General features: G+C 34.3%; 1 long non-coding RNA gene across 2 annotated transcripts; it reads left to right on the forward strand.

The window, feature by feature from the left end:
- The first annotated feature begins 12,008 nt into the window (after positions 1-12,008).
- Positions 12,009-15,687, forward strand: LOC146907173 (uncharacterized). Of its 2 annotated transcripts, none has more exons than XR_015017576.1 (6): positions 12,009-12,470; positions 12,649-12,915; positions 13,498-13,567; positions 14,041-14,141; positions 14,763-15,199; positions 15,344-15,687. It is a non-coding gene; the product is annotated as an uncharacterized LOC146907173 (long non-coding RNA). The 2 variants fall into 2 exon arrangements; XR_015017575.1 differs by having other exon boundaries at positions 12,011-12,470; positions 13,503-13,567.
- The last annotated feature ends 704 nt before the right edge of the window (positions 15,688-16,391 follow it).

Genomic DNA, 16,391 nt, shown 5'->3' on the forward strand with positions numbered 1-16,391 from the left:
AACACCATTTTATCAGAGATTATGTTCAAAAAGGAATTTTAGATATACAATTCATTGATACTGAAAATCAATGGGCTGATATATTTACTAAGCCTTTAACTGTTGAAAGATTTGATTTTATAAAGAAAAATTTGAACATGCACTTTGTATCTGATTAAATGCTTGCTTGCTCCTGAATAGGGTTTTAGGTTCTGAAGTCAGTTCAGAAGCGGTAGTCCATCAGAAGCTCTTTATTGAGGTTCTGAGGAAAACTCGCTTCTGATGATGACGTCAGCATCTGAAGTCCAGAAGCTGGATTTGTTGCTTCTGAATAGTTGAATTAGTGGAAACGTTGGAAGTTACCTTTTAAAAAGTAACTTCTGGCCCACTAACTTGGTAGTTACTCTGTGAACTTCTTACGTGGCCTGTATGTGTTGGTGTATAACTAAAAGGGCAATGATGACTTAATAGCTTTGAAAGTACTTTTCACGCGCCCCCAATTTTGTCATTAATGTTATGTTTGTTTGTCTCTTTTGAATTGCAATCGTTTTACTTTTAACACTTTGACAATTCACACACTACTCACTCACAACAAACACATTTGCTCTCAAACCTCTTGCGAAGTAAGCGCATTCTCTCAACCTTAGAACCCTAAAATCTTCATCTTCTTCAAATCTTCGTCAATCATCAAATGGCATCATCAAGTTCGCAACGAGAAGATTCAGTATCTACGTCACGAATGGTCCCTGAATATGACTACAGAGGAAGAAGCATGAAACTGGAAGAATGGGATTTACAAGTTCAGATAGAGAATCCAGTGGATTTTGATTCTCTGGATTTTCATAAGTGTTGGATCAGAAGCTACTTTGAAGAGCAAGGACTCATGCATTACTTCAAAATGTTGAATGGACCAACATATGAAGCTCTGGTTAGACACTTCTGGGTAAGAGCAAAATTTTACAACAGAGCAGCATCCCTAGCTGAGGAAAGTCAGATGGTGTTAATGTATCTTGAATTAGAAGGGAAAACAAGAGAAGAAATGGGTCTTGCACCGTTTGTTGAGGATGAAATCAGATCAAGTATTTGCGGTATTCCAGTAAGAATTACTCAATGGCAGATAGAAGCTGTTCTTAAGGTTGAAGCGTCTGGTTATTACTCTGGAATTGATCTTTCAAGTGCTGCTGAACAACGCATTTGGAAGGAAAAAGCTAACTTGGTTATATACAATTCTGAAAAGGAGAAGAAATATGCTGAATTAAACATGGAAACCAAGATGCTTCTGAAGATTCAGAATGAAGATTTATTTCCATGTGGTGATAATGAGAAACCAAATTTGGCTCAGAAGGTCTTTCTCCAGCACCTCATCAAGAAGGAAAAGGTGAATGTGCCCAAATACATGTTCAAGTACTTGGTAGAGTGTCTGAAACAGAGTCAGCTGCAGGATAAACCAAGGCCCTGGGTTCCTTATGGAAGACTCTTATCAGAGATATTCTATCAAGGAGGTGTCTTGGACAGTTTAAGCAGAGCTCAAGGCTACACAGATCAGATGCTGGATACAAAAACTGGAGCATTCATAAATGCTCAAACTCTCAAGAACATGAAGCTAATCAGCAAGGTCACCAAACTTAAGACTGATCTAAGTGAATCTCATGTCATGTCTGATCTTATGAGGGATTTTCCACCCATCTGCAAACAGGATCCTATTGAAGTACAGATGAGGTACATCAAGGAACATTATGTGGCAACTAAAGAGGTCATCAGGTTGGATGAGGTACCTGAGGAAATGTATGGTGGTACTGTGCCTCTGGCAAAAAGCAGAAGTGTTAAGAGGAAAATGACCAAAGAAGAATATCTGAAGGTTGAAGAATCTGCTAAGAAGGCAAGACCTGCTTCTATCAAGCTTAAGATTGGTGGTTCTGCAATACCATCAATTGAAGAGGTAGCTGAAGACAACAACTCTTGTGCAGTCCTAGGTTCTGGTATTGCCCCTATACAACCAGCTATACCAAAGAGGAAGAGGAAGCCAGCTTTGAGGAGGACCAAGGATTTTCCTCATATCACTTTGACAGCTCAAGCTGCTTCTGATTTGGAGTTAAAGGAGTTAAAAGGGAAGAAGGCAGCAGCTGAAAAAGTCTTGGAAATTGCTGCTGAGCTACAAGAGTCTGTAGTTTCAGAAGCCAAGCAACTGTTGCTGATGACCAGTGAGTCTGCTAAAGAGGATTCTGATCCTGAACCAGAGAAGGTAATTAATATATCATCAGATTCCGCATCCACACCATTATCAGATTCTGATGATTCTGATGATGATATACCCTTAGCTCAACTTTTTCAAAAACCATTAAAAAGCCAGTCAACATCAACCAAAACCAACAAAAAGCCCTCTCAGTCAACTACTTATGAACCAGTTGGTCACATAATTAACGAAAAGTTGGCTGAACTGGCTGAGCAGAGAGAAAGAGTCATTGATACTATCTTTCGCCTTAACCCTCAACCCCTTAACATTCAACCTCTCAACATGATTCCTCCAGAAAATGTTGAGTTTACCTCAGAAAAAGCCTCTGAAACAACTCCAGAAGCAGCTGCTTCTGAAAATGTTGTTTCAGAAAACCCCCATCAACACACACCTGAACCACATAAACCCACAACACCCCCACAATCACCAATAGCTACCATTGACCCCCAACTCAACACTCAAACATCAACTTCACCACAACAACCACCAACTGAAATTGAACACTCCCCAGAACCAACTCCTATGGATGTTGACATCTCTCAAGTCAATATTCAAGCCTCAACCTCTACCACACACATTGCTTCTGACCAGCCTTCATCTTCAAACACACAAACACTCTTTACCATTCCAGTTCCTAACCCTGTTCAAGATTTGGAAATCAGTGATTCTGATCTTGAAACCCTTGAACAACCACCCACAAACATCCTGGAATCTGGATATATTAATGCTGAGCTTCTGACAATCCTTAGTCAAATGCATAATCTGGTGGATCAAAGAAGGACAATTGATCTTACAAGTGCATATGAAGACTCCTGGGCATCTCTTCAGAACCGGGCAGCTGAGCTTATTGAAAATATAAAGGCTAAATGCATCAGAGTCAAGCAAGCTTCAGTCAGAAGGCTAATGGAGCATTTGAATCAGAGTCTCAGAGTAAGAAGTTCTACACTGCTCCTGGCAAACCAGCCTTTCTTCTTAGAAACGGATTACTTGACCAGAGAAGCAAGGTTGTGTAAGCTTCTGAAGAAACAGATGGCACAGCAGCAGCAAGAAGCTAGAGAAAGGGAACAAGCTCTTCTCCAGAGGCAACAACAGCTTGAAGAACTGTTGCAGAAGAAAATTGAAGAAATGAAGGAGATGAAGAAACAACAACAAACCAACCCTTAGTTGCACACCTTTGTGTTTTTTTGTTTGTTGTTTGTTTTAAATTCTTAGTCCTTGCTTCTGAAACCATCTTGTTTTATTTTTCTATGCTTCTGAATGCTTACTGCTTCTGACTGCTTAGCTGCTTCTGATAATTGGATATTCATGTTCATATACTTTGGTCTGTTTTATTTAATTAATTTCTTGTATACTCTCTTTTGTTTGAGTTTTTCTCAAATCTTTTTGTCTTTTATGCTTATTTTTATCTTTTTTTTGATAATGACAAAAGGGGGAGTATATGTGACAAGTATTTAAAGGCTCTGAGCCCCATTAATGGCATTTGAAATTTTTGAAAAACTTCTGTCATTTTTTTTACCTTATTGGTATAAGCTATGAACGAACGAAGAAGTATCAAAATTCAAGTAAAATTAATTGAACCATTCTTCTTATCTATAAGTTAATTCTTTCAATGATTCATTTTTTTTTAAAAGCTCTGATAATTTTATTGTGCGAAAAATGAATTTAATTAACCTGGATAGAACTTAGGGGGAGCTTACAAACCTCACCTTAAAGACTATCAGACTCAGGGGGAGTTTGAGCTTACAAACCTCAGACTCTGAGCTTACAAAACTCAGAACCCCAAAGTCAACTTGTTAATTAGATTAACAACAATTGATCAATTTTAAATACTTCTGTTTGTCATCATCAAAAAGGGGGAGATTGTTGGAACAAAATGTGTTTAACAATGAACCTTAAAGAGTTTTGATGATAACAAGGTATTAAAAATTGTAAATTGGACTAGCTAATATTTGTTCAAGTGTACAGGACCATAATTATAAAGTTACATCATCATTGGTTCTGAATGAGCAAATAAAGAGCAAAGGGAACAACAAAAATTTGAAGCTTGGACGCTCCTGAAGGCAACTTGTTACTGAAGAGAAAAAGTGCTCCTGAAGATAAGTCGCTTCTGAAGTAAGAATAGTGCTCCTGAAGTTAAGACGCTTCTGAAGTAAGAATAGTGCTCCTGAAGACAAGAAGTCCAGAAGCTGCATCATCAGAAGCTGCAGAAGTCATATCATCAGAAGCTGCATCATCAGAAGCTGCATCATCAGAAGCTATTTCACCAGAAGCTGAATCTCAACTGGATTTGCAAAAGATTCAAGAATTGAAGAATTATCAATGCAAAAGCTGTCTATTGGATTCGAAAACACAAACAAAGGATTAGTGGAATTTTGCAACGGTCATTTCAAAGGTGTTTGAAGGCTTGTGCTTGCAATTTGGACGAAAGCGTTGACATTGTACTTTGTACGAATTGTACAACCACGTTCTCCACTACTCTGTTTTGTGTCCACGCTACAAGACAAGAAAACAGCTCCAGAATACAGCTTCGCCTGCATAGATGTTCCTTTGGATAAGGAATGGATTTCAAATTTGTTCTTCATAGGACAACAACCAAATCAGGCAATATATCATTGGTGAAAGATCAAGCTTCAACAACGACTCTTTGGTGCGCTGGCAATTTCACAACGTCTCTTTCACACCTCTATATAAAGGAGTGAAGACTTAGAGTTTTGGCAATGCAAGAACGCTGAACGAAAGACTCACAACATTTTTACAAGTGCCAAACCTCTGCTGAAATTGTTCTGCATTCACTTAGAATTTCTGTGTCTTATAGTCATATCTTAGAAATTCTTAAGTCCATTGAGTCTGTATCTGATTTGTTTTGTGAGCACCTCTGATTGTATATCAAGTGTTCAACCTTAAACAATTTTCTGTGTAATTTTGTTTAGTTAGGAAGTCTCTTGATTGTGTTCTTGAGCAAAGGAAGTCTCTTGCTTGTGTGCTTGAGCAAAGGAAGTCTCTTGCTTGTGTGCTTGAGCAATTGTAATCAGATATTACTCTTAGTGAAATCTCCTTGGAAGTGCAAGGGGGACTGGACTACTTCCGGATTGTGGAAGGAACCAGTATAATTGCTTTGTGTCGTTCTTCTTCTCTCTCTCTGTTTTTTCCGCTGCATTTAGATTATGATCATCACTTCAGAAGCTGTCTCACTTAGCTTCTGATCAGTGTCTTCAGTTGTTTAGGAGAAACGAAGAATTTTTCAAAACACAATTCAACCCCCCCCCCCCCCCCTTCTTGTGCTTTTCTCACCTTCAAATATGTCTTAAGAAGGGTTAAGCAAGAAATATACCTTAAATTGTCTTATCTATCTGATGTGAGACTTGATCTGATGTGGGACTTGGGTTTTCCCAATACACCCCCTTCACGACCAAGTTTCTTAAAAAAATCAACCTTTAAAAAATATGTCTTAAGAAGGGTTAAGCAAGAAATATACCTTAAATTGATGTGGGACGTGGGTTTTCCCAATACACCCCTTCACGACCAAGTTTTTCCCAATACACCCCCTCACGTCCAGCACTTGATTAACTATGGGACTTGGGTTTTTTCCAATACACCCCCGCCCAGGTTTTTCCCAATAATAACAAATGGCAATTTAGCTATGTTATTCAAAAGCAAATAATTGGTTGAATCTTAAAAAGATGGTTGGCATCACAAATTTTAAGCTGGTTGCAACTGTGCAGTTTGAAGAACTACCTTGAGAGTTTGAAGATGGTAGAGAACCTATAATTTTTCACGGATTGCGAGGAAACAAAATTAACAATTGAGTGAAAATTCATTTTGGTCCTTGACAAATTGTGCGGGGCTCAAATTAGTCCTTCAAAAAACAATATTCTATTTAGGCATTTCAAAAATTCAAAGATATTCCATCCAACTGTATTTTTCTCCAACTTGATTCTTTTCCATGTTTTGAATTGTGACTGGGGCATGGGTGACTATCCACTTGTCTTATTGACTGCCACGTGTATCGATTACAAAAATATGGGACATTTAGGTCTCTAATTAAAAAATAATATATATTTAGGAAAATTTGGTCCCCTTGAAAATTATAAAGAAAAAATAAATTATTTCTACATGGCAAAAATAAAACTGGACTTTGATATATTTTATGGAACAAAATTGGTAGTTTATTATCTTTTTCTTAAGGAGCAAATTGGTACTTTTTTATGCACTAAAGTTGATATCTGTCTCCGTGAGCTTAGCTCAGTTAGTAGGGACAATGCATAATATATGCAGTGTCGGGGTTCGAACCTTGGACAATAGACACCCCACTTCTCCACATTTAAAATGTTAAAATGTGTGAGCTCCAGCCACTAGGCTACTTGACAAAAAAAGTAGATATCCGCTATAAACGTAAGGGTGTTGTAGAAAACATATTGGAAGTAGGGGCGATTGCTAGTATAGTCAAGGGGTAGCAATGGCTACCCCAAAAAAAAATTTGAATGAGTAGTAGTTATTAACGTTACAATTTGGTCCCTTAACTTATTTTTTGATTTCGTTTTGGTACCTTAACTCTTCCTCCGTCAACCACTCTGGTCATTTATGTTATTAGAGTTAAGGTACAAAAACGAAACCAAAAAATAAGTTAAGGGACCAAAACGAAACCAAAAATTAAGTTAAGGGACCAAATTGTAACGTTAATAACTTATGGGACCAAAATGTAACCAACAAATAACTTAAGGGACCAAATTGTAACGTTAATAACTTATGGGACCAAAATGTAACCAACAAATAACTTAAGGGACCAAAATAGTAATTAAGTCATTTGTTTAATTCGGAAGCTTGTTGGGTGCAGAACATATACAGACTATTAGGATAAAACTGAAGCAGAAATTGAGATTGAGGCAGTAAATATTTGCTGTAATTTAGAAATATGGATTGATGTGGCAATACATGAAAATGAGGGTGACATAGGAACTAGTTTGAATACTTGATGATTTCCTGTAGTTTACCATGTGCTGTTGGTGGAAATGGAAAGCAAAAGTAGCAGCATTGCTTTGGTAAATAATTTGTTACGAAGATCTTAACCATTAAACAAGTACTGGGGGCTAAAACTATATAATCCTTTGGAGCATTGCATATGGAAAATAATTTGAAGAACTTCTAGCTTTTATGAATACTTCCTAGAACCACCAATATCTAGTCTAGTAATTAATATCTACAAAGAAAGTGTGGAGAAAACGAAACAAATAGTAACGGGAGAGATATAAATTAACTTTGGTTACTTTCTCTGAGATAAACTGAAAACTAACTCATAATAATAAATCCTCTATTCCATTCTAAAATATATGTCGCATTTTTACAATTTACATTATGCACACTAGTGAAAAGACAGGCACGGGGCACTCACGTGCCCGTCTTTCCGCTCTTTTTATTGCGTCAATGTTTGAAAATTATTAACCGTATTTTTTTTTTTTATGAAATTTTCATTTGGATTAAAACTAAAAGTATAAATGTTTGTTGCTTTCAAGTTATAACAAACCAAACTAATTATGATTATTTATTTCAATGACACCAACAATATAACAAAAAAAATATAATCTAATTTTTTTTTAATGCAACCAACAATGAACTTTATTGTAGAAAAAGTTGTTTAAAAGTATAATCAATATAATGAAAAAGTAAGTTAAATATGCTCATATAGTTTGTTACACTTTTTAAATGATAAAGGAAAAACACACACACACACACACACATATATATATATATATATTTATATATATATATATATATATATATATATATATATATATATTCATATCGTGTTTGTTACATTTTTTTAATATTTAAATTTATACTTATCTATTTGTTGCATGCCTTGGAAAACACTGGAAAGCCAATTTAAGTTTATGCTTCAATTACCTTTGAATTAGCAAGACCCCGCACGTAAGGATCATCGTGCGATCAGCAGGTACAGTTAGCCATCGGAAGGATAGACCAAAGTAGGTTAGTAAGGTCCCAACGACCTCATCACTTGTATAGTCTACCTAAGATAAATAAACGCGACATTACTGTGATTTAATTATCCAACAATATATACAGAGGGGATCTATGTATGATTTTTCCACATCGTATTTCTATTTACACGTAAGTATATTAGTATCGTCTCCACATGGACTAGCGTATACCATAAGCCATTCAATGACATATCATCTTAAGAATTTGGTTTAAAAGTTTCTTTGTGAAAAACTATTCTAACTAGTTTACTTTAAAATAAAATAGAGACAAGATAGGGTCATTTCGCTTGGGGTTAGAGTTCTTCAACCAAGCGTCGCAACTGCATTCTCATGACCAAATAACGGATTCTAGCTTTTTAATCGATATTATCACAATCATTCAACAACATTATTCATGTCTAAATAATGTCATGATTTCAATCGTTATTTATGTCTAAACTAGCAACAGACCCGTGCTAAGCACGGGGCCCGTGCTACGCACGGGCTGTGCGTTGAAGTGCGGGTTATGCGTCGAAGCACATTTGCAATGTTATATGCATTGAAAAATAAGAAAAAAATAAACGATAAAGTTGACGTTAATGATAAAAACATTGAAATAATTTTTATTAAATATTATAGCGTAGAATAATACAAATATGTCAAAATATTAAATATAGTAAAGATCTCGTGTTTTTTATATATTGTAAATTGAGAATATATGAAAAAACTAATGATAAAGCCGACGTTAATGATAAAAGGGAAAATTATTTTGACTTCCGTTGAGATTTTCTTAAATAACACAGACACCCCAACTAATTTTTGAAACACACCAATCTCCCTTCATTTTATCCATTTCAATCACTTTGTAAATATACAATTTAATCCGTCAGTTTGGTTTGTTTGTATCAGCTTTCTCTTTTCACAAATAAGTTAAATGAAGTGTTTTTCTCGCAATGGAGAAACAATAACAACATTTGTTTTTACCACCAAATAGAATCTAACATCGACAATTACAGAAGAGGTCAAAAGAGAATATAGAAATGAGAAATTTTTTGGTGGATGGACATTATGGTTGATCAATGAAAAGGAAATAATCTTCGATATATCCGTTTTATTACATTAGAGTTTAAAAATTAAACCACCTTGACCTAGGAACAATAAGCTGGGGAAAATTACCTACATGAAAAATGGAAAGAAAAATGGTCGAAAATTAAATGAGTTTCATACTTGTATGAAGAAGTTAATTGCTCAAAATAAATGGAATTAACAAAGTTTAAACCATGTTATATTATAAGAAAAGTGTTTGTCAATTTGATTAAAAAAAAAGGATATTAATATTTAGTTAAAAAATAGAGCGGGTGTTTGTGTTATTTAAGAAGATCTTAAATAACAGCCGCTCAGCTTTTCATCTTATATGGTTATCTTGTGTGTGGGTGATTTGGCTTGAAAGGAATGCTCGGGTTTTTCACCAAACAGAAGCTTCGATTAATCAATTGCTAGATAAAGTTAAGCTTCAATCTTACTGGAGGCTGAAAGCAAATCGTCCTAGTTTTGTTTTCTCCTACCATTCTTGGTGGTTAAATCCTTTACCTTGCTTGGGAATAATTATGTAACAGGGTAGCTCTCTTTTTTGGGTTTTCCTGTTTTTGTTCCCCGTATTTTTTTATTGTATTTGATACTCTTTCAGCTGGGTTTTTGGCACTCCTTGTGCTGAAATCTTTAGGCGTTCAGTAATATATTCCATTTTAGCTTCTTCAAAAAAAAAAAAAAGATCTTAAGGGAGGTTAGTGTAATTATATGTAAAAATATTTAAAAGTGTAAAGATTTCATTATTGATAAAGATGTCGTTATGAGTCTTGTTTATAAATTGTACAACTGTACTAGAACGCCGACCCGTGCATCGTACGGGTCTCACGGGCCGGAATAATTTGATACATAATAAAACGAAGAATTAATTAAGTTTTTAGTCCCTATAAATATATCAAATTTTGTTTTTAGTCCTCATAAATTTTTTTGATACATCTTGGTTCCTATAAAAAATTTCAGCACGTAGTTTTAGTCCCTATTAAATTAAAAATTGTTTAATTATGCTTAAAATTTTAAATTTTTTAATGATTTTTTACATACTTGTTTAAAACATTATAAAATGTTCCTTCGCTTAAACACATACTAAGCAAAGGCAAGCATGCTAACTTGGTTTTGTCAATCTGTACTTTTAATTTAACCTGTGAATGCGCGGGATCTAGTTACTCAAGCCAAATCAATATTGAGTTTTCTTCATCAAGCATACTAAGTTGGTGAATGACTATCTAACATTCAGAAAAATATTAACACCTTCCGGAGGTAGATCTAAAAATAAATTTCGTACATTTAGAGGTTGAAGCGCTAATAAAAGACAATGATAATAATTTTTTGAAATAATACTTATGCCAATGAATAAATTTATTTAGGTGGACTGGAAAAAGTTTCCTTAGCTAAGTAAATATAGCCGACACAGCAACTTGAAGAAATTTTAAAACCAAGCTGTAAAAAATAAAAGGAAAAAACACATATTATTTAATGTCTGATTTATGCAGACTGAAGGAATTCGATAACAAAGCAAACGGCTCCAGCATTCGAGCAAGCTAAACATCTTTGTCGTCCTTGTGCTCAATTTTGACACAAACAACACTGGTAGGTTTTGTGACCGACGTCTAGCCAGCTTCATCATCATCAACAGCCACAGAGTCAATGCTATTAGAGGACCTCTTAGCACCTATTTTGGTGGTTGGTGTGTCAATCACACATGTATTGTTGCATGAGTCCTCAACCTCTGGTACATCCTGCAGACATTAGCGACAAACAATTTGATCAATTGTGTTACAGATTAAACTTTTACGGACACATGAAAGATTAATGTAATAATTACCATCTGAACATTTGTATTGTATGGCGCAGCACCATCCACACTAAGCTCAACAACAGATCCATCGTCAGGTTTCTATCACGTATACATCAATAAAGGGAAGCAATTAGCAACACGATTCTTCCTTTATGTGCATTATTCTATAACAATTATAAAACCGTAATATCAGTTATGTTCTACCTTCAAATTATACTTAAACATAAACTGCTCAATGACACCAACATCATCAAATGCCTTCTTTACGGTATAATTCCGATATTTCTTTACGACATTTCCTTCACCAACCTCAACCTTGAAAAGAATTTGCTTGTCAATCAGCACATTAAAATCAACAGGATAATCATTGCCTACTGCTCCCTGCTCAAAAATAATAAAATGTTAATACAAATTTTCGTCGGTAGATATACCTCATATATAGACCACACATTTATACAATTATATAATACACGACTACCTCATCACATTCATTGATCAAGTCTTGCACATTACGCCCAATAAACTGGGTCACCTGACGATCAAAAAGAACAAAAGTAGTGGACCCTGTGTCGTCCATCACGATGACATGCAGCTTGAACCTATCAAATAATCAACTATATCAATACAATTCCACGCATGATAAAAACAAAAATTATATTCGGATAAAATTTGTTTACCTACACCCTTGCAAGTTTTACACTTGCGACAACAGAGCACTCTGTTGTCAACGGTGGCCAATGAAGCACATTGGGTGCATGATCAAAAGTACCAATCAACCCCAGTTTCGATCTCACATATAGTGGCAAGCACCGAACCTTGACAGATCTGTAAATATTTTTAGCCTTTTGCATAAAAATATTGAACAAAAATAACAAAGACGAATCCAAAAATTCATCTAAAAATCAATCTATATATAAAAGTTGCCCCAAGCCAATTTTGAAGCCCTAATTTTTCCTAAACCCTAATGACTAAAATTTCTGTTTTACCCCTAACCTAAAGCTTAATTCCAAAACAACTATAACCCTGTTTTGTTGTTGAAACAAATTAGCCCTAAACTTCATCTTAATTTTACGCAAAAACTGTTTACTTTCATATTTATTTCTTCCTTTTCTCTTGGTTCACGAACTGCAAGCAACATCACTCCCTTTTCTCTTGGGTTCACGAACTGCTCAAAGTGTAATTCATCCTCCTCTGCAATCTTTTGGCATTTTGGGTGGCTAATCCTCCTCTACTTCCATCCTTCCATCTTCCATCAAATTCTCTCTATGTAAAAGGCAAAAAATTTAAGCAAGGTTCAATTCTCACATACATTAAGATACGGTGGTAGCTTTTCGGAATCAACTCTCTATTTACTAAATCAAAATTGCTTCAAGATTCCACAATTTTTCCCTAATTTGTAGAGGTATTCAATTTGTTCTTTCTAAATTTCATATTCGGTTTGTTCTTTCTCATTTCGATTAACGATTTCATTAACGATTTCACCAATGATTCCATTGTTGGTTATACTATCTAAAATCGATTTTGGTTGATGATTCGGTTACGATTTTGATTTTTGATTCGTTTCTATTTTGGGGGCTTAGATTGCATCTCACATGGTGTTGCAATGGACGGGAAGATCAACGCTTGAAGTTACAGTCGTGAGCTTTTTGTTCATTTTTGCAAAATTTGAATTACTATTATTATTCCATTTTTATTCATCTTTTTAATATTCTTTTTGCTTTCCCTCTTCTTTGGTGTCTCAATTTATGCTCTGTAAATATTGAATGAGCTACGACGATGATATGAGCGGGTACGTAGAAATGGAAATTGGATATTGATGAGAAAAGCTATCTCAGAATGTTATCAAGGTATGTTAATGAGAACATAAACTTGCTGAGAAGCTATATGATTTTATCTTCCACCTTGGACATTGTTTCTGCTACCGAATGGTTTTGTGATGGTCATAAGAATCATGTCTTCATATGATGATCTAAAATTTGTTTTATAGGGCTTCAATTTCTTCCAATAAGTTCAAACCATGGTGTGAATTTGAAAAACCTAAACATTTTAATTTTTTATTTCATTTTTTTTTTTGTTGCTTTTGTTTTTTAGCTTATATTGTGATTTGAGTATTTTTCTGAGAATACTGCCTTCCATTTGTGTTTCGTGAGAAATTCCTGATTACGGTTTTTGTTGACATTTTTCTTTTTAATTTTTGATTGCACTATCATTTTAATAGAAAGGGTAAACTTAAACATAAACGAATATGCTTATGACATGGAAATATATTTCTCCAATTTAAATTAGTATGATAGTTACTTTGATTGATCCATTTTATCTTTGTGTATGCTTTATGCACACCTTTGTTTTTTAATTGTTTTTACTCAAGTATTTTTATGCATGAGGAGTTTTGATATTATTTTTGTCTTCCTCACACTAACAATTCAAAGTAAAGATGGTGACAAGTTTGATGAGTCTATACGGACAGACCTGTTAAAGCTGCGAACTTATGGAACTTATGTAAGTGATTTTGCTTTATTTTGAAACGTGCATTATTTTTCATTATTAATTAATCCTTCAATTCTATTTCTCCAATTTGAATTTTAAGCTTTGTACGTCTGAATTTTCAGTTATGCACGTCGTGAGTTTACATGCTAATAATTGTGTTGTTCTCAAATAAAACATTGTACTAAGAAGTGAGAGAAAGCTACTTTGCATTCTTAGTGTTTGATAGGTCACTTTTATTCTTATTCCCTTTCACTTATTTTGTCTTTTTATTTTGCAAAATCACATAAATAGAGAATTGCAGGTTGACACACATTTTTCAATTTGAACAACTAAATGGATAGAGGATTGGATTGGTTGTCATTCTCAAAAGCTGAAGAGCTCTTTTTAGTTAGCATTTTTTGTTTCATTTTGCTGGTTCGTGTATCTATCACACATTGGTTTGTTATTTGTTTCTAATGTATTTTGTCTGAATCATGCTTTCACAGATGTTGCACTATGGAAATGTATATGACATAACAGATCCGACTTATAAGTAGATCTTGAGGCTTAAGTGGTGTACCTATCATGTCGAGTCCATCCAAATGAGGTTTGTGCAATAAGAACTATTTCTTTTTGTGTTTTGTTTGATGCAAGCTGTGTTTTTTGTTGAGTCTATAGTAATCAGATTTTATGTCGAGTAAGTTATATGGGATGTCGTTCAAGGTTTGTAAAAGCAATAAGATTATCAATTGAAATGATAGGATTTTTGCCAGAGGATAATAGTTGTAAAGCAAAAGTGATTTTTGCTGTTTGAGTTGGTATTTTAAATCATATTCAGGTATAGAATTAGTTTTATTGACATACAAATCGATTTTAGAAAAAAATATTGCAACCCATGCCTCTATATGTACCTTTACGACGTTTCTGTTTAAAAAATTAAATAAGTTTAGTTTGTATTCAACTTAAAATATATGGGGTTGTTGTTTTCTGAATTGCCATCTTTATATTAACATAAATATGTGCCCATTTTGTTTCCATTTGTATGCATATAAGATCATAAGAAACGTTCGATGTGTACCAGTCAATTTCACATGATTTATGCTTTTCGTCATTGCTATTTTATTTTGGCTCAAAACATGGTCGTTTATTATTATTTGTGGCACCTTAGAGCTTAGATGCAACTACAGTTAAATCATGTATTAATTGATGATTTTTATACCTTCAATAGAATTATCTACTTCTAGGCACAAATTAAATCTCAGGAAGGAAATTGGACATGAGTTGTATCGGTATGTGAAGTTAGTTGATCCAGCTTTCAAACAGTTTGAGGTTTTTGTGGACAAAAAAATTGGAAGTTGTGTTTTAATCATGGTATAGGAGAACTGGAATTGAATAGAACTTAAGCATGTTGCTTCGATTACTTTGATAGCTGTTCCACCACAATTGTTTGTTATTCGGGTGAATGACCGCCATGACAATGAGATTAAGTATCCCATGTATGTTCCTCCATTGACTTTAAGACTGGAGCGTTCAATTTACAGTCCAGATGCAGCCCTTTCATTCGCTGGTATCACCTTACCAATCCCTTATCGCCATGACTCGAACAACTTTAAGTATTCCAACACCAAATGGTTGACTCTTGATGATGTTACGTCTGATTATCTGGTATTTGAGAAATCTAAGTTTAAGTTAGAATTTTTTTTAGCAAACCATCTAATATTCCTTATTGTCATGTCTAACGTGTTTTCATTTTTCTTTTTCCTTGGATTTTCACTTATGCTGGATTTTTTGATGACATCATCCACAAAGAGTGTAAAGATATTGGTCTTCTAAATGATTCAGGACATTATTGGTTGTTGAAATTGGAATTTGTGGATGAATATAAGTCTATCAAATTTGGAGAAGATTGGAGGCTCTTTTGCAATGGAAGACAACTCTATGAGGGAAAGGGCATAAGGTTTGGAATAAGTGGTCTGCGATACAATGGAATGCTCTACTGCACATTTATGAAATAATAATGTGTTTGTTTTAATTTGTCTTTTTTTTTTTGCATGTATTTATTCTTTGTTTAATGTTTTGGATATTGAGCAATCAACCATCGTTTATGGACTATGCTTGAAACTTGCAAGCCAAAATCGAAAGTTTTTTATTTTTTAATTTTTTTTTATATAAATTTATCCGTGAGTTGTAATTTTGGATTAAAATTCCAACTGAGTGATATTATTCATTTTGATACAGCCATGCTTATAAAAAAGTACATATGTCGATTTTTATTTAAATAAATGGAGGTCAATTTCATATTTACAAAATGCTTGGTAAATCAACGTAATAAAAAGGTAGCAGTGTTTTTAAACTTGATCTTGCGCCTAAAGACATATATGAAGCAAATGACATCGATAGGAACTTACGATATACTCCCTCCGGTCCTTTTTATAAGAGACAAATTGAGCAACTAAAATTATTTATTACTTTTTATGATCATTTATGCATCCAGTTACAAAGTCTTCAACCGATAACAATGATAATAGTAACAAGTCTATATGTTTTGGACCGGAAAGATATGACTAATAGACTAATTTAGCCATTCATGTTTATTTATATTTATCATTGAGATTTATTTATATTTACCATTGAGATTACGGTCTATTTAGTATGGTATAACTTATTTGTGTATATTTTACTCGGTAAGACCCGTGCGTTAGCACGGGTCGATGGTCTAGTTTCATTAAACAGATAGCCACCTCAGTTGACTCAATCATGCTTTCAATTGTCATTCGGTTGGTGTTGAGCAAGTCATCTGATAAAGACGCGGAGCTGTTCGTTGAAATCTAGCTGACACTTCGGGTTAACTGTATAT

Source organism: Medicago sativa, chromosome 7 (assembly GCF_051527215.1).
Source record: "Medicago sativa cultivar Bolivia chromosome 7, Bolivia_mono, whole genome shotgun sequence".
Taxonomy (NCBI): domain Eukaryota; kingdom Viridiplantae; phylum Streptophyta; class Magnoliopsida; order Fabales; family Fabaceae; genus Medicago; species Medicago sativa.